This window comes from Mustela erminea, chromosome 2, assembly GCF_009829155.1.
Source record: "Mustela erminea isolate mMusErm1 chromosome 2, mMusErm1.Pri, whole genome shotgun sequence".
Classification (NCBI taxonomy): domain Eukaryota; kingdom Metazoa; phylum Chordata; class Mammalia; order Carnivora; family Mustelidae; genus Mustela; species Mustela erminea.
Genome location: NC_045615.1, coordinates 84,766,858 through 84,792,624, shown reverse-complemented (window position 1 = coordinate 84,792,624; position 25,767 = coordinate 84,766,858). Strand labels below are relative to the sequence as shown.

Below are 25,767 nucleotides of genomic sequence, written 5' to 3'. Positions count from 1 at the left end.
CCTGATTATGGAATTGTGTCAAACCACAAAGAAGCAAATTCACCGAAAAGCCTTCCCCAAGGCATAAAGACTGTGTTGTTTTTCTGATTCTAAGTGATATCAAGGGATGCCTGGGTAGCTCAGTCAGTTAAGTGGCTGAGTGTCTGCCTTTGGATCAGGTGGTGATCCTAGAGTCCTGTGACTGGGCCCCATGTCAGGCTCCCTGCTCAGTGGGGAGTCTACTTCTCTCTCTCCCTCTGACCACTCCCCCCAACCCCACTCCTGCACATGGGCTCTCTCTCTCTCTCTCTCTCTCTCTTTCAAATAAATAAATAAGATCTTTTAAAAAATGAAAAATAAATAAGCGACATCAAGAGACTTTTCAAGGCACTACTAAATTCTCTTCCCTGTCACAAATTCTGATCAGTTTAGGACAATTTCTACTCAATTTATGTCTAAAAGAAGAACGACATTTTTTTGTTTCTGAAGTGTTTGTTAAAGGTATGTTTTTTAAAAAAATGTCTTTGCTTAGTACTGCTTGACCCTGAAGTTAATGTGGACAGTCCAGAAAACTTCCTGGATACTGACTGAAAGGCTGCAGGGTGGGGCACGCAAGGCCAGGTCTTCTGCCAAAGAGCCGATATACCCCCTGACAGATGACTCTATATTGTACAGTAGTTGGGAGTGAATTGGTCCTACAATCGCTACTATTCGCCTTGAAAACTGTGCATCAGCCAGATTCATAGACACAAAAGGTGAATGGGTATTGAGAGTCTAACAGGGGGAGGCAAGAATCCTGAGCATAAATGGTGCTCACTAAATGTCCATCACAGTGGGGAAAAGACTGTAGGTGGGAGTGCAGGACTTTAGAGAACCGTGGGCACCTAGCTTTGCTTTATTTTTCTCTTTCTTTTTTAGATACTAAAGCAGAAACAGAGAGTTTAGACTGCTTAATAAAAATAAAAACCTCTCAGGTAGCATATTGAGGTTCCTTGCCGAAATAAGGGAACTGTTTATAGAAACTACTTAAAGTAACCTGTTAAATCTTTTTGTTGTTGCTTGGTTCAGGAAAAGGGCATATTTTTAGTTTACATGTTGCTGTTATTGTTACCATTACTTAAGAGTCTATCTCATAATACCTGGCTATTTTTAAACAAGCCACAGTATATTTGGCAATGTGTTTTGAAATAAAATGAAAATTTATATAGCAATTACTTTTCATTAAGGAAATTGGGAACATTTGGAGCCTATTTTGACAAAACAAATAAAACCTTCTTAAAAAGATGAGGGATTATATGTTAGTGTGAGTACAAGAAAAAATTATCATTCTATGAACATATTTGGCAGAGATTCAGTAATCATCATTATTAATTAACTAATAATAAAAGTTTTCATTATTTCAAATGTTCATCTTAGCAAAAAAGAATGAGTTTATACAAGGCAACTGTATACAAGTGTATACAAGGCAACTGTCTGGTATTTTTTAAATCTCATTCACTAATTGGTGGTATGTTAATTAAGTAATATTGACAGGATAATGGCCTAATAAGGTAACTAACATTGACAATGTATTGTCATTTTGGTAACATAAAAACTTCACAAAATCTAGGCTGAAAGAAGTGATAATAATTAGCTTTAGTTTTCCACAATTCAAAACAATAACAACAACAAATCTTCCTTACAAACCTTTATATATCCATTTAAAAAGAAAACATAGCAAGCCTATATGGGTGAAAAGAAATCTAGGAACAATAGAAAGCACACAAAAAGAAACAAATTTTCAAAATATGAACTTCGGCTAGGGCAATAAATGAAAAACAAGTCTATTAAAGATGTTTGATATAATAACTGTAAGTGTTAATGTTTGGTCACTAAGAAAACACAATGAAAATAATTTCTATCCAGAGATACTAAATTTTCTTTCAGATTGGCAAAGATTAGAGAAAGCATAAATGTCTGGAATTAACTGGCTCTGAAAATGGAAGAACATGTGTCTAACATGAGTAAATAAAGACTTCCCAAGGAAAAGGTTGGTAATATGGATCAAAATATTTTACAAAGTTATCTGCTTACTCTTTTTCCAACAATTCCACTTCTAAGAATTTATACTAATGAAGGAAAACCAGCCATATTCCCTCTAGTTTTGTTTATGATAGAAAACAAATCCAACAACAGAGATTTAGCTAAAGACTTTATGGTACTTTATTTTTTAAAAAGAGTGATATAAGAAAAAACGAAGGTCACAAAACTTCACATAATGAGCAATACATATACAAAATATATACACACATGCATATACACATATACATTTACATATATTAACAGTGATGGTCTCCAACTGGTAAAAGTCCAGATTCTTATACTATTCTTAAGACTTTCTGTTTTTTCAGTTTTTTGTAGACATCATATATTTTTGATCAAATAGGGGAAAATGAAGATAATTATAGTTCCTATTGGTAACTGATTCTAATATATAAATCAAACAAGCACTCATAGCACAGATAAACAGTATGCCTAATAATTAAGGTTAATGTCTTTGATTACCATATGGCACGAGTTCAAGTCCCAGTATCATGAGTTACCAGTGGTACAATGTAGCCAAGTTACTTAACATCTTTGTACCAAGATTTCCTTATGTGTAAAATATATTAATCATTCTTTATTAGGTTTAGATGGCCAAATGAGTTAATGTGCATAAAGAACAATGAGCCATACCTGTTTCACAGTAAACACTACATAAGAATTACCAATTATTATTGTCTCCACTTGAACAAAGACATGACAAAGACAAATATTTTATTTATTTATTTATTTATTTATTTATTTATTTGAGAGAGAGAGAGCATGAGCAGAGAAAGAGTAGAGGGAGAAACAGACTCCCTACTGAGCAGGGAGCCCAATGTGGGGCTCAATCCCAGAATCCTGTGATCATGACTTGAGCCAAAGGCAGACGCTTAACCAACTGAGTCACCCAGGTGCACCAAGACAAACGTTTTTATCTATCTTACTCACTAACAGAGTTCCAGAACATGGACCAGTAAATGATAGGCAATAAATATTTGATAAATGAATGTATGCATAAAGGGAAAGGAAGAAAGAAGGAATATTTTTATTTTAATAAGAATTATAATCCACATGTAATAACACGGCAGGGATATTATTAATATTAAAGACTGTGCTCTTACTCAGGTAAGAATTTTTATCTAATTCAGTTCTTTTTCAAATTAGATAAGAAAAGCATAGATTCTGTACCTTTTGTTAGAAATCTCTGATTCATTCTCCGTCATGTTTATTAGAATAAATCTTGACAAATTCTTGGCTTAATTTTGAACTTTTTATATTATCACCTAACTCTAGGTCTATATTCTCCCTTTAACTTTCATGGAAATCCGTTTATTTTAGAGGAGAACCACACTCCATATGGACACTGGGGATAAAAATATAACATGGTGGTGTTGGGACAGCACCAAACAGGAGAGTTTGAAAGGTATAAAATATTTCATATTTTCCTTAACAATATGTAAATGCTTTGAAAATGTCATGAAGTGATTATCTTTGCTGGAAAGGTTGTTTTCATTATTGATGAATGTTGTGGTAGAATGTTACCAGGTTAGTCAGCCTGCTTTTATAACATCTTTCAAAAGAGATTAGTCACCAAATAGCCATGACCCTTAGGAAGCCAACTATGGACTTCCATTTCAACATGACAAAGCAGTGATATTTTTATATCCTTTTCTTTAAAAACCACTTCTAAAATGATGAAGAGAAAAAAACACAGAATCAAAAACTATATTGGTAAACAAAAGCGACATCTGCAACCCTGAATCACAGTATGTAAGGGCTTTAAGTGGAAAAAAATAAGACTAGAAAGGAGGAAAATCATACTTAAATGTTGGTGGAAATAATGAAAAGAAAACTCATTTGCCAATTTGCCACTACAGAACTCCAGAAAGACTCAGTACTGTAGACTTAATGACCTCAAAGCAATGTTGATGTTGGAGCAGAAAACAGGATGATGTCTATTTTTTGTTTTTTTTTTTCCCCTTTTTAATGAGTATATAAGAAGCAGTTAGATGCCCCAGTTCTTATTCCCAGCTACCAGGCCTATCAGCTTCCCCCCAAAACAGATATTTATATTTTCTGGATCTTGACAGGCTCCAGAGTAAAGGATTCCAGGCAGAGGAAAAGAAGAAAATTCAATCTATATTGAGAACTAGGATTTTAAGTACAATCCTTATGTGAAACTACAAGTTATGCTTAAGGGTGAAATAACTACATAAATTATTTGGAATTTTCATGCAAGATTTGTCTTTTTTCTCCATTACTTAATTTTTCAATTATTTTTTGCACATCATTATGTCCTCATGGATATTTATATTATACTTTAGGTTAAAATCCTTTAATATTTATTCATCATCAAATTATTCCATCTTGCACCATTGGTAACCTTTTCAGTTTGTTCCTGAGCGTCACTTTGTTATATCGCCATCACGGTGTTGGTATTACAGTTTTAACATTTCCTTACTTTCTGTCACTTCAAGATGCTCCAAGGTTATCTTGAATATTCAGTGTTGATCTATAGTCAGCCATTTCCTTAAGAAGCCTTGGTTTCTTTTATTGGAATATTGCATCAGAACCCTAAATCTGGACTCTAAGTGTGCTATCTTTCTGTTTCTAATTTCTAGCTTAAGTTTGTTGTGGTCTGAGAAGACATTGTGTGTTATTTCTATCTTTAAAATTTGTTATGGTGGGAGTACCTGGGTAGCTCAGTGGGTTAAGCATAGGCCTCTTGATTTCAGCTCAGGGCATGATCTCAAGCTTGTGACATCAGGCCCTGCATCAGTCTCTATGCTAGGCATGGAGTCTACTTAGGATTTTGTTCTTGCTCTCCCTCTGCCTGCTCCCCATGCAAATTTTTTTTTTTTTTAATTTGCTAAGGTGTGTTTTGTGCCCCAGAATGTAGTCTATCTTGGTAAATATTTCATGTGAGCTTGAGAAAAACGTGTATTCTGCTGTTATTATATGGTATATACTATAAATATCAATAAATTAATTGATAGTTTTTTCAGGTCAGCTACATTTTTATTGGTTTTCTGCTTGTTTGACCTATCAATTAATTACTGTCAGACGGTGGTGAAGTGTCTAATTGTAAGAGTAGATTGGTCTATTTCTCCTTTCAGTTCTAACAGCTTTTACCTAACATTTTTATTCTTTGTTGTTTGGTACATACATGTTTAGGATTGTTTAATCTTCCTAAAGAATTTTTCCCTTTATCATTACATAGTCCCCCTCATTACCCTTGATTATTTTTATTATTTTGAATTCTGCTTTGTCTGAACTAATACAACTACTCCCCTTTGTTTTGATTAGTGTTTGTCTGGTACATCTTTCTCCATCCCTTTATTTTTAACTGATCAGTCTTTGCATTTAAATTGGGTTTCTCATAGACAACATATTGTTCTGTTTTTATCTTCTCTAATAATCTCTGCCTTTTAATTGGTGTATTTAGACCAACCAAATTTAAAGTGTTTATTGATTTACTTGGATTCATGTAAACAATATTGGTAACTGTGATCTAGTTATGACCAGAGCCTTCTTCTGCCTTTTTTGGTTTTAATTGAGCATTTTGTATGATTCCATTTTATTTCCTCTTTTAGCGGATCAATTATATTTCCTTAAAAAAAAAAAAAAAAACTTTTAGTGATTGTTCCAGAGTTTACAATATATGTTTTAATTTATCTAAGGCCACCTTCAAATAACACTATTCCACTTGGTTTTGATTCCTTATAACAGAATAAACTTAATTCCTCCCCTCCTGTTCTTTATGACATGGCAGTCATTCATTTTACTTATTCACATGCTACAGTCACCCAATACGTGGTTGTTAGTATTGTTTTTGAACAGTTTTCTTTTAGATCATTTAAGAATAAGAATAATAAAGTATTTTACCTTAACTTATTTCATCTCCGGTGCTCTTGTTTTCTTTACATAAATTCATGTTCCTGACTTACATCATTTCCCTCTGTCCAAAGAATATCTCTTAATATTTCTTCCAAAGCAGCTGTGCTGGTGATAAATTACCTCAGTTTTTGTTTGAGAAAGTTTTCATTTCTCTCTCACTTGTGAAGGATAATTTCATTACGTATAGAATTTTAGGTAGAAGTTTGTTTTTCATCAACAAGGCTCTCTGGTAAAGTCTTTTCTCCTAGAAAGGAAGCCTTTATTAAGAAAAAAGCCCTGGGTGTTTTTCACAATGACTTTTTCTCTCCCTCTGCCAGAGACTGGAAGGTATCTTGCTCAGATCATCACTAAGGGAACCTGGTTGGGTTCCTGGAGGTAAAGCTCCAAAAGTGTGTGGGCTCTCCATAACTGTGGCTCCCATGAGTCTACCATTGTGTGCTAATCTCTAGGTAGCCTCAAGCAATTCATCAAAATTGTTCTTTTAGTGCTCCTATCAACTTCTGGCTCCAGTGTCTTCTGTTTCAGGTAAATCGATCTCTGGACTCTCTGTATTTGCCTCTTTTTCCAGGTTTCAAGGTGATGGTTTGCTCTGAATACTCAGTCCTCTCATGGGTCCAAGAAAAAAACATTAATTTTGTTCAACATTTTTTTTTGTTTTTGTAAAGACAAAAGCGACAAATCCCAAGCTCTTTACATATCAGAGCTAAAATTGGAAGTCTGAATGTAAAATTTTGATGATAAAAGTTCAAAATTAAAAGTTGACTTTGGAATTAAACAAAAAACTTAGGCAATCGAGTCTGTAAGCTTGTGATATAAGTGATATGAAATTATGTACAGAAAACAATACTATCTGCCCTGAAAATTATTTACAAATAACATCCAACTATATTCATCTCTTCCACTCAAATATTTCCTGAGGGATACAAACAGCTGCAATTTTGACTGTAACATAGGCTTCATATTGGTCATTCACCAAATACAGAGGACTAAAAAGTTTTAACTTTTAGCAAAATAAGCATAAAGAGAAATTGATGACAAATGAGAAACAATCGGCTTCTTTCAGCAATTTTCATTTTAACACTTTTTTAGAAAGTATTTTATGAAAAATATTCTTAAAGCAAGTCTATATCTCTATTGACAATATTTTTTAAAAATATATTTGCAACTTTAGTCATCACTAGCTAATATTAATTATCTTATTGAAAGTAGAATAAAAAAAGATAGCTCTGGGACGCCTGGTGGCCCAGTGGGTTAAGCAGCTGCCTTCGGCTCAGGTCATGATCCCAGTGTCCTACATCAGCTCCTTGCTCAGCAGGGAGCCTGCTTCTTCCTCTGTCTCTGCCTGCCACTCTGTCTGCCTATGCTCACTCTCTCTCTCTCTCTCTAACAAATAGACAAATAATTTTTTTTTAAAAAGATGCTAGCTCCATCATACAGATTTTCATGATGCATTGATGATTATTTGAGTAGGAATTATGACACTAATTGATTAAATACTGTATTTTTTCAATGGGAGATTATAAGAAGAAACAAAATACCATGAAGAGCCATGAATAATGTACACTTGGGACTAATAGTGGGGATAAATTAAGACACACTAATATGCTAATGAAAATGCATAAGAGTTTGGATGGTGTAGAGAACTGTAGTCCCATTTCTTCATTCCCAATCCCATGAGTTATCTAAATAACATCTAGAAAACCCCAGTACAGATGATTCAGCAAGTTTATGTATTTTAGATTTCATTTAGAAGAATATTCCATCCAAAAATATTTATGATTTAGTTAAGATATTTCTCCACACTTAAAAATGTTCAGAGACATGCATATACTAAATGTTTAATAGTGTTAAGAGTAATAGGGATGTTACATTGTAGAATGTTCTCTATTGTGAATGACCTACAGTGCTAGGATAATTCCCCTATATCCATACTGTTCTTTTAAACAACAACAAAAAAAATTCAATTTGGAAAATTTTATTTGAAAATTCACTGGTGACATCTTTTTGAAATATCAGAAAATTAGACCACACTAAACCAGAAATTCTACATAGTAACAATAATCTAGAACTGAACACAGGTTGAGATCTATACCCACCAGGGTGATCAATCAATAAAAGATGGAGGTTTGGGTTTAATTTTTGAGCAGACTCCTTTAGTGCAAAAACTGTCTCCAGACAATTTAACTGTAGCTTACATTGACCTGCTTCTTCTTCTTCTTCTATTTTTTTTTTAATTGGGGAAAACTTGAATTCATTGACCTAAACTAAAAGCAAGTGTTTTAGATTGATTATTTAAGCCTTTGATTTTTCATGTAATTTGAGTACATGCTTTACAGAGCTATGCACTAGAACACTCCAGTTGTTTCTTTCTGAGAATTGTTTCCTACTCTAAGCTTACCTTACCTGAGTTTCTTCCCTTACCTGAGTTTCCTCTGAGGCCACTAGAATTCAGGATCCCTGATTTATAGTCAGACCAACATAGGTTCAATCCCAATTCTGCCACTTACAAGTTGTAAAATTTGGGGCAAATCAGTCAACCTCTTTGAGTCTTAGTATTAAATTAATGAATGAACAAATAAATAAATAAGTCTGTTACTTAGTGTGCAGTCCAAAAACAAAGTTACAAGAGCCTTACGGGAATAAATTACTTATATAATCTTAGGGCTGCGGTACAGACAGGCTGGACATCTGGAAAAGCAATTGGAACATTAGAGAAAATCACTAATTCATCTGATGTACTGACATTGTGCACAAGTCAGTTTTCTGGAAAATCCAAGAGTCCAAACCTGTTGAACCATCAGAACAAGATTATAAGAAGGCAGATCCTGGAGAGGAACCCATGGCCTCTGTTTATCTGTCTGCCATAGTTAAGTGTCCGATCTGGATCTGTCGCTGCTGTTGGCCAGCAGGCATATCCCTCCAGAAAACAAGTTCAATACAGGACAAAGGAGCAGAAAGGTGGAACTCATTGGGCACTTCTCTTTCTGACCATTACAATTATCAGTGAGTAATGACTGTTTCCCTCACTTGCATCCTCCAAATCTCACATAAGTTTCTCCTTCAGCCAATTCTAACCAAAACTCCACAAGAAAGGTAATTCAGAACATGAATTCCAACTTAGCCAAGTAGATGCAGAACAAGAATATACCTCACAGAGCTATGAAAATGATTAATACATTGTACTATAATCCAGTTAATCAGTCGTCTCTGAGAGGAATGCCATGCCAGATCTGAGAAGCCTCTATACCCCTGAGACTTAGTCTAAATATTACAATTATTCTTTAAGCAATGAGTGAGCAGTGTAAACTGAACTAAAAATTTCATTAATGAGAATTTATAATGTAGAATCTAAAGTACATCATTTGAAATAAATCCCTACTAAACATTCCTTTATTATCACTGACTTTTTCTCTTTTCAATTTCTTGCCCTCTTTCACAGAATATTTTGCCTTTTGGTCTCCTGTCTTGCTCCACTTTTGGATATGCTCTGTGATGATTAATTTTATAGGTCAAGTCGACCACAACCAGGGACCCAAGCATTTGGCTGAACATAATATATGGGCATGTCTCAAAGATGTTTCAGGATAAGATTGGCATTCAGATATGTAGGCTGAATAAAGCAGATCATCCTCCCCTGTGTGGGTGAGATGGATATTATCCAAAACATTGAAAAAGGAAGAATTCACTCTTTCTAATTGCTGAGCTGGGATATTGGTTTTCTCCTACACTCAAATCAGGGCTCATACTATCAGATTGTCTCCATAAACTTAATGACTTAAAACAGAATTTACTGTGGTTTCCATGGGTCAGGAATCCAGCATGGTTTAGGTTGATCCTCTGCTCAGGGTCCTACAGACTACCATCAAGATATTCACTGTACTATGACAAGCACAAATTGTTCAACCTCATTTTGCCTCAGTTTCTTCTCTATAAACTTTTTTTTTTTTTTTTGCTACATGGTTTTTGTTTATCTAGGAGAATTAAATGAGATGATGCATGAAAACACAGCGTAAGGCCTAACATAGAGAAAATAATGCTTAATTTTAACTATTAACTTAGTAAGTGACCAAAAATATATGGAAGAATTGAATCAGAAACATGGATGATAGAACAATCTAGAAATCTGAGAGGAATGTCTCACAATTTGTTCCCAAATAAGTGAAATATAAATTTAATTTACACCATCTATAATGGATATTATTGGTCTATTCTTTCCAACACCAAACAGAGTAAATTGCCTAAATCATTACATAGTATACTATCTTATGAGGGAAAAAAATGAGTCTTAACAAGTGACATGGAAAATAAGAAAAATTAATGTCAGAGTAATTACTCTCAGTAGGAGAATAAAACCAGCCTTTGTCTAAAATCCCTAGTGAAATTTGGTACTCATTTAAAAATAACAGAAGAACCAAATTTTATTTCAAAAAGATAAATCTCTAATTATCACCAGTTAACATGAATTGGATAGCAATAATGATTTCAAAAGAAAACTCACAACAGAAGGACATAGGAGTAATTATTTTGATCTAGAGAAAAAACTGGCTTTGGATCCAAGTCCATTGTTTGACCCACTATAAACAACCACTTCCAAGAGAATAAAACAAACTAAAAAATATCAGAATGGCTAAGAATTGATATTTCTATGACCTAAATTTGTCATCTTAAAGTAGTATACTAGCTGCTGAAAGGCAAGCAAAAGGAGTAAAACTGAGTCTGGAAACCTGAATTGAATAGGGGCTTGATAATGGGGTTACCCAGTCACTTCCCAGCTGGGCATCAATAACTCTTTATTGGGACTATTTGAGATGCATGGAATTAATGAAAAGTTGATGATATTTTTCTTTCAACTACAGCATTTTTAAATAGCCAAGTTAATTGCTATGAAATGAAGAATCAGTGCACAACAGGAATCTCTGTTTACAATGACCTCAAAAATCAGTGGAAGGATCAGGACAGAAAGGTAGACAACCTCTGAGAAAAAACAGCATTGGGACACAGAAGAACGTATATATCTTAAATTATTGGTAAAGTTTTCACCACTACCAAAATTTCACACTTAATTTAATGTTTCCTATTTCATACCATGCTGTCTCTGAAACCTTAGATATATAATTGTACTCTGGTTAAGAGTAGGCATTTGAGACATCATGGATTAAATAATTCTGTTCTTGAGCAACCTTTACAATTCCAGCAAGACAAATTTTATTTTCCCATGTAAGCACAGAATTTCCTTTTTTTTTTTTCAGTATTAACCATCCAGTAAATTGCTTTGTTGTCTACAGTGAACAACTCTCTCTGTCTCTCTGTCTTTCTCTTTCCCTCTCTTCCTCTCTCCCCTTCCCTCCCTCGCCATGCTTCCCTATCCCTCTCCATCTCTCCTCTCTTTTCCCCTCTTTCACTGTCCTTCCCTCCCTCTCTCTGATAATCCCTCATCAATTTATGGCGACCAAAAGTAGATTTGAGGCTGGATACAAATAATGAATACATAAAATAAAAACATAAATTACACATATGTGTGACTTTCATACACCTTATGATTTGGATGGAATTAAGAACATGATGTAAAAACAGATTTGTAAGGAGAAGTAAAGTCACTAAAACTAAAGTCAGGATGCTCTCCATCTTCCAAGAACAGTTCTGAGGCTGAGGCATCTACTCCACTCTCTGTAAACTGATAATATCAAAGTAGGGGATCACTACATAACCTAAACTTCTATGAGATGATGTAAGCAGAGCACTGAGAATTAGTAATAAGGATTTAGAGAAATAAAGTATAGTACTGAAATTTCTCTCCCTGGGGGGGGGGGGGGGAAGTGAGAACAAAGATAAAAACAGAAGTCTTTATGTAAAACCAACCAGCTAATACTGGATCCAAATATCTATCCTCTGGGAAGTCTTCCCAACATTACCAATTATACCTTTCCTTGATGTATCTCTGACATTTTAGACATGTGTGTCTATTAAAGTGCACAACCCATTGTTGTCATCATCTCTTACATGTTGGCTTCTCTCACAGTGCTGGGAGTACACGAGGAGCAGAAGCATTCTTTCATTTCCTTGCAGCATCAGCACTAGCAAGGAACACATAACATATAGTCAATAGAGGGTTGCATTAATAAATGAATTAATTAATTATTTAGTCAGGCTTAGCACGATAAATAGCTATCCAGAAACTAAATACATTAATCTCTGTCTCATCCCCGTTTTTTTTTTTTTTTCAGATAATAGTAATTTAGGGTTTCAGTAGTATTTTATTTTCTTTATCCAATTATAGCATGTATTTTAAGCACATATTCCATATAAATAACCAAAGTTATATCTACGTGTTGATTAAACTAACAAGAAATCCTTGTTCCCCTGTAATCCTTGTTCCAGCGTAAGCAAGAACTCCCGAAATTCTTTTAGAATCAAATATTCTACTTTTAACACAGGGTTTTATTTAACCTGCAACCATCTTTGCATATTATACTCCCTAGTCGATCATTTTCTACATGTATTTTCTGAACATAGAAGCAAGTCATATTAAATATAAAATTAAGAAAATATACATATAATCCATGGTAAGCTTGGAAAACAATTTGAAGCCATTATAGTCATATGAAACATAACTGTAAGAAATACAGAATGTGAATTAAACAAATTTGAGTTATCAAAAAAAGAAAAATAACAATAAGAAAAATCTTCCGTGTCTGTAAAATCCTTTATATTTTATAAAGTACTTCTGATACATGAACGTTGTATCTTTGTAAGAACTGGATTCATTATTTCCATACGCCAAGGCATAAACTGAGCCTTAGTAAATTATATGACTTGTTGGATTTCATACTAATTATAGGTGGTAGAGTTGAAACTACAGCTGAAAGCTACTGATTTATACTTCACTTTGCTTCAAAAACCACACAGTACATCCTTATTACATAACAATTTTGGTAAATAAATATATTTTAGGTATACATTCCATTCCTATTACTATTAATAATATTCCTATTTTAGTACTTTGCAGAAATATTAGAATGCATAAATGTTAACTGTAAACCAATATAAGCATAAAGAAGCATTATTAAAACACAATAATATGGCATTTAAAAATTGATTTGTTTCAATTGATGGAGAATCCAATTTAGGTTAAATAACTATGTTTATGAAATTACTTCAGGATTTATTGGCCGTAGCATGATAACTCATCAACTACAGTTGAGCTTGCAGGAATTTGAGCAGAAAAGTTAATTAACAATAATTTTAAAACTGCCAAAAGCTGCTGCAGTTCACTTTGCCCTCTGCATACATAGCAACATGTGCTGGGTTTCAAAAACAAAGTCATTTCCTAAAACTGTTTACTTTCATGTCATTGAACTCATTATTAAAAATAAGTGAGCAATATTGATTTGGATGGTTTAATAATTCAAAATGGTTAAAGGCAATAACAGCACTTGAACAGACAAATATTTCCTATTATTGTTTACTACCAACTTTATACTGACTCAATTATTTCAGGCATGGTTTCCAAAAACAAATTGAAATGCAATTATCAGACCAATAATATAGTTACTAAAGTCAGTAACTTAAAACTCAGGGAGGAGATTTTATAAAGTGATATAATCAATACTACATTTGAGGTAGTATATGGTGTTAATTTGCCACAGAAGATACAGAAATTCTATTACCTTTTAAAAATTAAAATAAAATATCTCAAAATCTGTCGATATAATATTGGCTGTGCTTTGAATAGTTGCTTTGCAGAATATATATGATTTTAAAAAAAAACAGCTTACATTCATACACTTTGAATGATGACATTTGCCTCAGGTAAGAGCAATTGTGGCTGATAAATGCTTGGCCTTCAGTAATACTTAGTAAGAGCACAAGGTGCCTTACCAACATACAAACAATTTTCATATTTTCCTTTTGTTGCAGAAATAGTTATACATGATTTTTGCTCAAAAATCTATTCACAGTCATCACACTTATTCTCATCAAATTTCCTTTCAAAAAAATAAGTATTGGCTCTAAAACCAAGTTGTTGCTACATTTGCCCATCATAACTCTTTGTAAATTGAAGAAAAGAGAAGAACAGTAACATACCTTTAATAGAGAAAATCATGCACCTGTTCCAGTTGTCCTTCTTGGACTATGACTAGTTTTCTCCATAAACCTTTACAATCTTCCAATTCAGTATTACCAGTTTAAAAGAAATGAAATGCACAAAGCTAGAAATCAAACTCATGTAAAGACTGAGACTATGAGCAGGAACTACCTTAAACCAAAGGCAGAATCTATTATTGGCTAATAGTGCACTTTTTGTGTGTTGTTTTTCTGTATGAAAGCACTCTTACATCCAACCACAGAATAAGAATAACTACTAATTGGTTTTCTGCTTAAAGACACGTATCATTGGTTGGCAACTAAGGTAGCAAGAATAGTATTTTCACCCACTCACAGTTTTAAAAATGAGAAGAAAATCTGATGTACTGAATATAGATAAGAAAATCTTTCAGATTCAATAAACTTGCTGGGAAGATATTCTTATTTTCCTTTAAATTCTGATTGGTATAATGATGACCATTGTCTTTAGAAAATATAATCAGCATCAAATGCAAAAAATGAGAAAATACCATTTTACAAGTCTTTATAAATTTTAATATTGTTAAAAGTAAACTTTGTAAGAGATTAAAAAATGGAAAGATATACAAAGATAAAACTAATATTTCCACTCACATACTCCCCATTCCAAACCCCTTAAATGGCAGCATGAAGATCCAAGTGTATGTACTTACACCAAGTTCCCCAAGCCTGTACAAAGACACACATCTTGGCAGATGCTGTGTTGCTGCACCAGATTTAGGAAGCATTTACCCCAGCTATTGAAAGTACATCTATAAGGGACGCCTGGGTGGCTCAGTTGGTTAAGCAGCTGCCTTCGGCTCAGGTCATGATCCCAGCGTCATGGGATGGAGTTCCACATCTGGCTCCTTGCTCAGCAGGGAGCCTGCTTCCCCCTCTGCCTCTGCCTGCCATTCTGTCTGCCTGTGCTCGCTCTCTCTCCCTCTTTCTCTCTGACAAATAAATAAAATCTTTAAAAAAATAAAAAAGATAGCTTTCACGGTCAGTTACCCTCAGAATGGCCTCAGCTGAACCAAACTACCTATTCAAAGCTCATGTTTGCTTGCAGGGGCAGTCAGCTTCTAAAGACTGCTTATCTCAGGAGTGAAAAGGCCTACTCCCTCATCCCAACTCAGAACAAATGAGTGAACTATGACACCTCTAAAACACACATGAAGTAGATGGTGACTTTTATTGGTTCTTGATCATGAATTTCCTCTCCCTCGCCAATCCTGTTTCAACCCCTTCCTGTTTCAGTCCCAATCCTGTTTCAAGATTTTTTTTTTATTTGACAGAGATCACAAGTAGGCAGAGAGGCAGGCAGAGAGAGAGGAGGAAGCAGGCTTCCTGCTGAGTAGAGAGCCTGATGCTGGGCTCGATCCCAGGACCCTGAGATCATGACCTGAGCCGGAGGCAGAGGCTTTGACCCACTGAGCCATCCAAGAGCCCCAGTCCCAATCCTGTTTCAGGCCCTTCCTCCCACAGGTACGGACCTGAAGAGCACTCCTCATAAACATCCAGCTTACTGATCATCTCAGAAGATTCACAAAGATGTTTGAAATACACCACTTCACAAATAGGGTAAGAGCCTTAAAACTGTAATTTTAATTATCCATTCCCTGCCTTTGTGCATCTTTTGTCTTATATTTTACTGCTACACATACTATAAACTCCCCCCTACCTTATTATTTTTGCTTTAAATAGTCAATATTTTATTAATGAAATGTAATTACACATACACAGAAGGAGAGAAGGAGGGTGGAAGAGAGAGAGTTTGACTTTTACAAAAGTACTAAAAATATCTTTTACATTGACCTACTCAGATATTTACTTGGTCTGATGCTCTTCATTCCTTGGAAAAGATCTGGAATCAAGTCTGGTATCATTCATGCATTATCCTTTGGTCTAAAAAACTTTTTACCATTAATTGTTATAGAGAGCTCCTAGCTCTTGTCTCTCTGAGAATGTCATTAATTTTCCTCAATTTTTGAGGAATATTTTGTCAAATACAAAATGTAGATTGACAGCTTTTTCTTTTAGTGCTCTAATGGTGTTCTTTGAAATCTGGTCTTCATTATTTATAAGGGACATTCATCATTATTTCCTTTCATTTTTCCAAGTATATAATAGTTCGTTCTTTTTTTTTTTTTTTTACTACTTTTGACATTTATTCTTTATGTATGGTTTTTAGCAGTTGCTCGTAATATGCTTAGGTGTTGCTATTGTTTTTATTGCCTGTATTTGCTCTGCTTGGGGTTTACTGAATTTCTTGGACTGTGAGTTGATATCTTTTATCAAGTTTTAGAACACTCTCACATTATCTCCTCAGATATTTCTTTGTTCCCATAGACTCCAGCAATATATATTTTAGACTGTTTCTTATTGCCTCATATATCTTGAATATTTTGTCCCTTTTCAGTTTATATTCTCTTCCTCATGTTTCAATTTGTATAGGTTCTTTTGACCTTTCTTCTATTTCACTGATCTTTCATTTGCTCTGTTCAGTATTCTGTTAAACACATTTAATATTCCATTCCTAAGATAATATTTTTTATTTCTAGCCTACTTGGCCATTGGAAATTTCTATTTCCATTAGATTAAGTCTCTGCTAAAGTTTCTCTTTATAAAATTGTCACAATTTTCCTTTTAGATTCTTTACCATTTTTATAATAATTAATTTAAATATCCTTGTCAGATAATTCGGTTTGGGCCAAATTTTAGTCTGCTTCTATTGACAATTACCTTTTTTTTTTTTAAGATTTTATTTATTTATTTGAGAGAGAAGGAGAGAGCATAAACAGAGGAAGAGGGAGAAGTAGACTTCTCTCTGCTGAGTGGGGATCCTGACCTGAGGCTTGATGCCAGGACCCTGAAATCATGATCTGAGATGAAGGCAAATGCTTAACCAAATGAGCCACCCAGGTGCCTCTACTATTACCTTTCTTGTCTTTGAGTTACAATCATCCATCCTTCCTTCCTTCTTTCCTTCCTTGCATGTATTACGATTTATTTATTTTTTTATATGTCACACATTTCTATTAAGGACCAGTGGGGACCAAAGTAGTAAGTCCCAGCAGACTTTCTTTTGTCAATCTAGATACCATAGTTGTGGATCTAGGTCAATTTGGATCTAGAATGGGACTGCTTCTAAGTTTTTTAAATTTTAGTTTGATTCATTTTACCATGGACTTCAAATATTTTGAGCAAGGTCAGGATTTTTCTCTTGTCAGGGCCTTTTATCTGAGCACTTGTATCAATCCAAAGATTTACCTGTGAAAATGTAACTGAGCCATCTGGCTGTGGTTACTCTCAGTTTGTGTTCCAATCTGGCTGCCCACTTTTTGGATAACAGAGAAATCACTGATGCTCTCCAGTCATGCTCCCTGTTTGTTCAGCCTTTCAGTCCTGTTGTCTACCTGAGTCTTCCTAGACAACAGCTCTATATTCCTGGAAAGCTTCAAGTGTCCTGAAAAGCTTCAGTAAGCTTTTCCTCAGCTATCCTCCAGTCCCCCAGTATTAGCAACTGATTCTCTGAGTGTCTCTAGAGATCTACCTCATCTCCCCTGTCCTCTTCCTCCCTGACTTAGGGTGGTAGCTGCCTTGTACCTACTGAGCTTTCCTTTTTTGTCTCCTTCATTTCATTCTCATTAAAGGCTTGTAGAAACAAAATGTCACAGATGGATACTTGCTCTGTGACTAGAAAGTCTAATTTTTCAAACCAGGCCACATGAGGTCATTAAAATTTGATTCAAATTTTGACTGGCTTCTCTTTTCCCAGTCTAAGATGTATTCTTCCTCTTTCAACAGTTCTGCCAAAGATGAGAGGGGCTGTGGTTCTTTCCTTTCCCTTAATGGGCTCCTCACATCTTGGATTTCATTTATTTTGGGTTTTTGTCTCGAGTGGGTTTTAAAACCCATTATTTTGAAGTTTATCAAGCTTTTATGGCTGTTGGCCTGAAAATAAGAAGCTCTTTATTTTACATCTATAGACGTAAATATTGATACTATTAAGTCTTGTGAATTGATATTTAATCTAAGAAGTTTTTATCAGATTTAATTTTTAAAATATTAAAATCCTCGATTATTTTGTCTCCTTTAAATTATCAAAAATATAGATAAAAAGGGTTAATTCTTGTTCTAGAATAAATTGTTTCATCACTCAAGGAAATTCAACTCTCAGTAATAGTTGCTGCCACTAAATCAGGCTTTTAATAAATTGATCGAAATGTGTAAATAGGTTGTTCATATTTATACCAAATCGCAGGATATTATTTTGATATATATTTTACAGAAATGTATCCTATGATAGAATTAATTTAAAAATTAACAAAAACACTTGATATAAGTCTAATATATGTTAAAATATAAAAATACTATATGTATCTAACCACTATTAGTGATCACTGATCTAGGATATAATTTATGCCAACATGACACAACCTAAGATCTCAAAGAGTGGATTCTCTTGTTGATTAAAGTCTATTTTGTATTATATACATAGAGCTCTCAGGATTTTTTGGTTTTAATTTGCCTAGCTGTATGTCTAATCTTTTTTTTTTAATCCTTCATTATTCCTATTTTTTACACTTCTTTAAACAGCATATAGTTGATTTTTTTATCCAGTTATCTTTTAACTGAACTGAAGCATTTTGTCTAATCATTTATATTATAATTAAAAATATGATTTATTTTGACCATCTTATTCTATGTCTTTTGTCTCAGATCTTTACTTTTTTTTTTCTTTATTTCTGTCTTTTGTTGGATATTTTAATTTTACTCTTTCTCTGTACTTGTTCAGAGATCGCCCTAGAAACTTTTACATCTATATTCATCAGTAGATGTACATTCCTCCCAGTTTACCAATACACATTTAAAGCCTGGTTTTGGTGTGTTTCAGTTATTCTTATCCTTTATTTCTTTCCTGACAGGACATTATTACTACTGTGCTATGAATTCAATGTTCTTATCTTACTCTTTTCACTTTGGTGAGAGAATAGACAGAATAGACTTAGTCTGATCAATCAGCTCCCTTCTAGGGTTAGTGAAACTTCTGGAACCAATTTGTGCATCAGGTGTCTACTGCTATATAATGAATTACTCCAATTAAAAAAACAAGTCATTATTTCTCATAATCGGTGGGTTGATTGAGCTCACCTCAGATAGACAGACTTGATGGAAATTTCTCTCCATATGCTTCTTATTGGCCTCTTAATGTAGCAGCAGCATTCCAAGAAGATAAGCACAAGCATTTACCAAGCCCATTGCTTGTGTCTAATTTGCTGATTTCTCATTGGTCAAAGCAAGTCACATGGCCAAGCACAGAGTCAATATGGGAAGGAATACATAAAGGCATTGCAAAGGAAGAGTTAACTCAGCAGACCAGACCTGGATTATTTAAACCCTTCACATTTGCAAGGAAGGCATATCTTCAGAATAGGCCCTTAGGAGAAGAACTTTGAGCACTTGTAATATTCTGCCTAAAATGAATGTTTTTGTATCCCTGAGGCCCTACATCATAGCATACCACTTTGATGAGATAATTAATGCTAACAATGCCTTTTATGGTAAATGACTGTTTTTGTATGCCTCAGGCCATGGGCCAGTTCCATCAGATAGTTTATGCTAACATATGTAATTTATGGAGAAAGTCTGTTTTTGCTCTGGAAGGCAGGAATTTGATTAACTGAGATCAGTCACACAAGTACTACCTACCTGTGTAAGCGAATCCCAATAAAAACACCGGACACCATGGCTCAAGTGAGCTTCCTTGGCTGTTAATACTTCATATGTGTTGTCATACATTGTTGTTGTCACTCTACCGGGCAAAGACATCTACAAACTTATCCATGGTTTCCCCTGGACTTTGTCTCATATATCAATTCTCCCTTTGTTCATTTTATTCTGTATCCTGTCACAGTAATACACTGCAACCATAAGTTTCTGTGGGTCCTTACAGTGAATCACAGAGCCTGAGGGTGGTCTTGGGGACTCCTACCACACGCATGAAGATATTTGGTGATATTGGTGATTATTGGTGAAGTGCAATGTAGGAATTTATTGCAGAGAGTGAGAAAGATCCAGACATCAAATAGATTCTAAATATTGCCCAAAGTTCAAAGATATCCAATACACAGCTCATGAAGGAATGAATATGCTACCTTTCATTACTTTCTTCATTGGCCAATTACATACCTTGTGGAGAAGCTTAATGCCTGTTTTCTCTATAAGGAGCCTAAGAGTTCATTCATACCTGGCAGCCCATCTGTTTTAGTCGTAAGAAGTAGTTTGAAGATGAAAGTAAATCAGAAGAGAAATAACGGTAGGTTAAAGCTGAAAAATCTACAAGAAATACACTCTCTAGAAACAGTGTATAGAAAACCACCAAACCAAAAGTAGGGATAAAAACAAGGACACTATAGAAATTCAAAGCCTGGTTCTCACAGCTAAAATAAATGTTAAACATAGCCCACCTCTTGGGCCAATTAACATAAATCATCACATTAAATGATTTTTATCTCAGTACCTAATATCCAACACATTATATCATGCTTTCACCAAAAATTACAAATCATGCCAAAAGTCAAGAAAAGCTCAATATAAAGGAAGAACAATCATCATATTATAATTACCATAGTGAGATTTTTTTCAAAAAACTAGCAAATATACTAATGGCTCTAACAGAGAAATTGTACAACATTCAAGAATAAATGGGTGATGTAAGCAGAGATGGAAACTAAGAATCAAATTAAATTATAAAATGGGAAGCATAGTAACAGAAATAAAGAATACCTTTGATAGACTCATCATTAAATGCAGCATAGTAGAAAAAGGTATCCATGAATTTGAAGATCAATCAGCACAAGAGTAACAAACTGAAATACAAAGACAAAAAAAAAGGAAAGAGATTGATGATGAAGAAAAAAAAACTAATACATCCAAGAACGGTGGGAAAATTTCAAAAGATATAAACATACATCTAATTAGAGTAACATAAGAAGAGAGAATAGAACAGAAAAAAACAAATACTTAAAATAATAGCTATAAGTTTCCAAAATTAAAGAAAAACACCAAATTACAGTTCCAGAAAGCTTAAGGAACACCAGAGAGAATGAATACCTAATCAAAATAAAACTCTCCTCAGGAGTGATGTCAACAATATGGCAGAATAGAAAGCTCCAGATGCTTGTTCTACTCTTCTGAGAAACATCAAATAAACAACTGCAGATTCATTAAAATAACCTAATAGACATTCTGGAAATGAGTCATAGATTTATAGCAAATATGTGAATGCTCAATTAAAAAAAAAAAAGGCACATTAAAAGGGATAGGAAATTTTTTGCTGTTTTTGCTTGACCTTGTCCTCCTTCCCTGGAACAGTATGGCATAGTCAGGAGGAAGTGGTACCCTTCCTGGTTCCCTCCCTTGAGATGGAAGGAGCAAAGTAGAGCTTACATAAAACTTTCTGAGTTGTGGGCTGCCCAGTGGACTGATTTATGTCCATCTGACCTGGAACTTGGATAGAAAAGGGCAACATGGATTGGATCTCAGGCTGGAATCCATAGAAGGGAGGGATGAATACCCCAGCACACAAAAGCCACAAGGGAAATGGGGACCCATGGATGCCTGGGTGTAAAAGATTATGAATATAGGAATATAATAAATTATCTTAAGTCTCCAAAAGAAACTGTGAGGGGAGACCCTTTGGCAAATTAATTTAAAAGCAGTTGGGTAAAATTGGGAAAAAAGAAAAGAGAGAGAGAGAGAGAAAGAGAAGCACACACACATGCGCAGATGGGATACATGCCCCAAACAATGTCGGAAGAACCACAGCCTTCCTCGTGGGCTGATTTCAAGGCTCAGAGGCTTAATAATTAGTAAAAGTGTTATACAGCAGTTTGCAAAGACTGGAAGAAGTGGTTGTTTTTGCAAATGCCCTATTTTCAACAAAGATCACAAAGCATCAAGAAAACAGAAACGGCGTTTATTAAAAAAAATAAAACAATCCTCCAGATACCATACTTGAAGAAACACACCCATAAGACTTACTAGACAAAGACTTTAAAACAGATGTCTTAAATATACTCAAAGAGCTAAAGAAGAACAAAGAATTAAAGGAAATCAGGAAAATGACATATGAAAAGAATAAGAATTTAAAAGAAGAGATAGAAATTACAAAAAAGGACAATTCTAGAGCTGAAAAATACAATAAATAAATTGAAAAATTCATTATAGGGATTCAACAACAGACCAAAAGAGGGAGAAGGAAAATAAAAAATCAGCAAATCTGAAGTTAGGTCATTTGAAATTGTTAATCTGAGGAGAAAAAAAAGAAAGAAGACAAGTGACCCCTGACTGTTAGAAGAAAACACAAGAAAAAACTTCTCAACATTAGATTTAGCAACGACTTTGATGCATAGGCATCAAAAGAAAAAAATAAATAAATTGAACTTCATCAAAATTAAAAACTTTTGTATACAAAAGTACTCCATCAGCAAAATGAAAAGATGACACCTAGTGTGGGAGAAGATATTTTCTAATCATATATCTGTTAATGAATTAATACCCAGAATTTATAAATAACTTCCGAAACTCGAGAAGAACAAAAAACACCGTGAAAAAATAGCCAAAATACTTTAGATAAATATATTCAAAAGAAAAAATTCAAATGACAAATGGTACTTGAAAAGATGTACACATCATTAATGATTAGGGAAATACAAATCAAACCACAATGAGATACCACTTCATATACATTAGGAAGACTATTATAAAAAATATGCAAAACAACAAGTGTTAATGAGGATGTGTAGCTATTAGAACTTTTGTTCATTGCTATTGGGAATGTAAAATTATATAGCTACTATGGAAAATAGTATGGAAGTTCTGTAAAAAAATAAACAAGAATTAACTGTATGTACCAACAAGTTCAGTTCTGCGTATAAACTCCCCAAAAATTGAATGCATGGACTCAGATATTTATACATCCATGTTCGTAGCAACATCAGTCACAGCAGCCACAAGATAACAACAATCCATATGTCCAAATGTCCATCTAGAGATGACTGGATAAACAAAATGTGATATAAATATAAAGTGGAATATTATTTACTCTTAAGAAGGAATGAAATTCTGATATATGCTACAGAATGAATGAACCTTGAACAAAATATTATGCTAAGTAAAATAAGCTGAACACAAAAGATTAAATAGTAAGATTTCACTAATATGAGATATCTAGAATAGCCAAATTAATAGGCAGGAAAATAAAATAGTGGTTTCTTGGGGGTGGAGAAGGGAGGTAAGGGGAGTTATTATTTAAAATAATTATGAAGTTTTAGTTTGGGATAATGAGACATTCTGATAATACATGTAGTGTTGATTGTACAGTAATAGTAATGCAAATGTGCCCAATATCACTGAATTATACACTAAACATTGATTAAAATGGCAAATACTGTATTATGCATATTTTACTACAATAAAACAATTTTAATTGTATGATACATAGAGCAAAAGCATTGTTTAGAAAATAAATACATTAAATGCATATGTTAGAAAATAAATCAGTTTCTAAAGTTAATAACCAAAGCTTCTATCATAGTACACTAAGAGAAAGAAAAGCAATTAAAGCTTAAAGGGAACAGAAAAAAAGAGGTAACAAAAATTATAGCTGGGGGCACCTGGGTGGCTCAGTGGGTTAAGCCACTGCCTTCGGCTCAGGTCATGATCTCAGGGTCCTGGGATCGAGTCCCACATTGGGCTCTCTGCTCAGCAGGGAGCCTGCTTCCCTCTCTCTCTCTCTGCCTGCCTCTCTGCCTACTTGTGATCTATCTCTGTCAAATGAATAAATAAAATCTTTAAAAAAAATTATAGCTGAAATTAATAAAATTGAAAATAGGAAAACAATAGGAAAAATTCAACAAAACCAAAAGCTGATTTTTTTTTTTAAAGCTCAATAAAATCAATAAGTCTCCAGCCAGGCAATCTATGAAAAAAAAAAAAAAAAAAGATATAAATCACAAATACCAGTAATGGAACTGCACTATCTCTACAGAATGTGAAGAAACCAAAGGGATAAAAAAGAAATACCATGAACAACTTTCCTCACAAATCTGATAACATAGATGAAGTGGACCAACTTCTTTTAAGACATTAACTACCCCAATACATAAAATGATAGATAACCACAATAATCCTATATTGATTAAATATATTACAGTAAAAAAAGGAAAAACCTGCCAAAAAAAAAGCACCAACCAGGTCCAGATATTTTCATTGGTGAATTCTACAAAATATTTGAAAAAGAAACAAAACCATTTTTTCCTACAACATTTCCCCCTAATATCAGGAACAAGGTGAGGTTATCCTCTTTTATCACTACTATTCAACATTGTACTAGAAATCTAATACTAGTGCAGTAAGACAAGAAAAAGGCATAAATGATATAAAGTTTAGAGAATAAGGAAAAACTCATAGACAACATGACTGCCTATTAAGAAAACCCTAAAAATATGCCAAAAGAGGGGAGAAAAAAAAACACTTAAAACCCCCAGCAAGTGTAGCAAGACTGCAGGATACAGAATTACAAAAGTCAATTGGAATTTGACATTAATATCATTTATAATAGTAACAAAAACTGAAATACTCATAAAATATACATGTGATATAGCTATGAAAAAATTTTAAAAAACACTCATAAAAAATCAAAGAAGATCTAAATAGAACAATAGATATTCTGTGTTCATATGTGACAGACAATATGTCAATTTTTCCCAGTTTACCTATAGATTTAAAGAAGTTCCAATCAAAATCCCAGTAAGCTGTTTTGCAGCTACCAACAAACTGATTCTCAAATTGATATGAAAGAGAAAAGCCCAAAATAGCCAACACAAGCCTAAAGAAGAACAAAGTTTGAGGAATTACAGCACCAAATTTCAAGCATTACTAGAAGACAGTAAGCAAGACAGCATGGTATTGGTGAAAGAATACACATAGAGATCACTAGAACAGAATACTAGAGCCCAGAAATAGATACATGCAAAGAAATATTGTCAATTGGTTTTTCAAAAGAATGCAAAGGCATTCAATAGAAAAGAATAATCTTTTTAACATATAATACTGAACATTCAGAGCAAAAATATAAACCTAGACATGATCTTACAACTTACAGAAAAATTAAATAAGAATGAATCATAGACCCAAATATGAAATAATAAAACATTTGTATGATCTTGAATTTGGTAATGAGTGTTTAGATACAACATCAAAAGCATGATTAATAATAGGAAAAATGGATAAATTGGACATTATTAAAACTAAAAACTTTACTGTTAAGAGAATAAAAGAGGGGGCGCCTGGGTGGCTCAGTGGGTTAAGCCTCTGCCTTCAGCTCAGGTCATGATCTCAGGGTCCTGGGATCGAGCTCCGCATCAGGCTCTCTGCTTGGCTGGGAGCCTGCTTCCCCCTCTCTCTCTGCCTGCCTGCTTGTGATTTCTCTCTCTCTCTGTCAAATACATAAAATATTTTACAAAAATATCTTTTAAAAAAAGAGAGAGAGAGAACGAAAGGGACAGCTGAGTGGCTCATTTGGTTAAGTTTTTGCCTTAGGCTCTGGTCATGATCCCAGGTTCCTGGGTTGGAGTCCCACATGGGAGGTCCTTGCTCAGTGGAGAACCTGCTTCTCCCTCTCCCTCAGCTCCTCCATGCTTATGCTCTTTCTCTCTG

At 34.1% G+C, this 25,767-nt stretch overlaps 1 pseudogene; it reads right to left on the bottom strand.

Moving 5' to 3' along the window:
* Positions 1–19,845, bottom strand: part of LOC116582322 — a 40,873-nt pseudogene extending 21,028 nt beyond the window's left edge.
* Positions 19,846–25,767: the final 5,922 nt, after the last annotated feature.